This window comes from Nomascus leucogenys, chromosome 8, assembly GCF_006542625.1.
Source record: "Nomascus leucogenys isolate Asia chromosome 8, Asia_NLE_v1, whole genome shotgun sequence".
In the NCBI taxonomy this organism is placed as follows: domain Eukaryota; kingdom Metazoa; phylum Chordata; class Mammalia; order Primates; family Hylobatidae; genus Nomascus; species Nomascus leucogenys.
Window position 1 is genome coordinate 58,667,716 of NC_044388.1, and position 1,720 is coordinate 58,669,435.

The 1,720-nt window shown below is 36.7% G+C and overlaps 1 non-coding gene across 1 annotated transcript; it reads left to right on the forward strand.

The window, feature by feature from the left end:
* The first annotated feature begins 292 nt into the window (after positions 1-292).
* Positions 293-415, forward strand: LOC115836516. Its single transcript, XR_004031589.1, has one exon. It is a non-coding gene; the product is annotated as a U6atac minor spliceosomal RNA (small nuclear RNA).
* Positions 416-1,720: the final 1,305 nt, after the last annotated feature.

Here is a 1,720-nt window from a genome sequence, read left to right on the forward strand (position 1 = left end):
TGCTCTATTATTAGAGAAAGAAAGACGGGAAGAAAGGGATAACTATATTTAAAGCAAGTTTTATTTGCTTTCACTGTTACTATCAATTGTTCCTCCAGTATTTGCACAGTTTCTGAAAGTATTTAAACCAAAGCAATGCTTGTCCCAACTTTTTTGTTGTAATGAGGAAAATATGTCTGGTCTTATTCATACTATCAGAATACAAGAGTAGGCTTTGGGCACGAACAAAGGGTAGTGATTGGAGAATCCCAAAGAACTGATTTCTCTAAAGAAAAATTTAAAATTGACTTCAGTGTTGTATGAAAGGAGAGAAGGTTGGCATTCCATTTGACAAGGATGGAAGAGGCCCTCGGTCCTGACAACAAGCATTTAGTTAAGGCATTGCCACTTACTTCGTGGCATCTAATCATTATTTAAATAAAAAAATAAAGTTAAATATGACACCTTTTACTGCTAAATCATTGACTTTTGAGAATTATTTCTATGTTGATTGTTGTTTCTCATACGATAGTGTTGGGGAAGCATTCAAATCCATCCCATTGAAGAAGAAATGGGTTTGACCTAACAAGTGTTAAAATCTCTGGAGCAAGTACATACATGAAAGATGGAATGAACAGCTTTCTATTCTGTATCGCCAGCCTCCACCCCGCCTCCACCCTGCCCTTTACTCTCAAAAACCCATATGCTATGATAGTTTCTATTCTTCTCAGGTAGCAAATCTGGAAAGTGGGGTGCTAAAGGGAGCCTAGAGTGAAGAGGGTTTTTGAGCTTCCAGAGGATTATTGAGGGCTGATTAGCCATGGCGTTCCCCAGAACTCATATGTTCTCAGGCAAGTCTGAGGTTCTGAGCCAATAGACAGCTTAATGGAACCACAAGGAGTTAAGCGTGACTTTCACTGTGACTCTCTTGGCTGTCATCAGAGATCCAGAGCACGATACAAAAAGGGCACTTAGTCTTCTTTTCTTTCAGCCTAGGAAGTTACATATTTAGTAGTTTCATGACCAGTAAGCAGAAAATCAAGTCATCTGCTCCAAAAGAAATAGCAATAGAAGTATATGCTTACCTCTGTATCACTTTTTTTCTGCTTTGGGGGGGCCCAAAGTTGTTTTTTTTTTTTAACTTAGTCAATTTTTTTAATACACAGTTGATTACCTGTTATGGTTTTTATCTCCTTATGATACCTCTACATTTTTCTTGACAAAGATTGAGATGATATTCCTACCCCCTTTGATTGAGATGATATTCATACCCCCTTTGATATTAAAAAAAAATCACAGATGAAAAGGAAAAATGTTTCTGTGGTTATTTCACAAACTGCAAAAAGTAAACAACAAATAATAATCATAAATCAATATTATTTTCAGACCATGCAAAGAGAGGCAGCAGCTGAAGAAACAAATTGCCCCTTAGAGAGTAGGGTGAAAATGCAAAATGTTTCTGTGAGAATTTTTTTAATACAGATGTTTGGAGTCTTATGGATAATTATTTTTAAGTCACTGTGATTTGGGAAGGACTTCTTTCCCATACTTCCTTTTCACCAATAGCCTTTGAGCTTCTTTATCCACATTCATGAACTTTCATCAAATCAGAACACCCACTACCTCCTGGATTGTTAGGATTATCAAAATGCAAAGAGAAAGAACCCAATCATACTCAGGTTTGAGTTTCAAAATTGACCGCTAAGACTCCTACACAAATGATAGGAATGCATACCAAAGA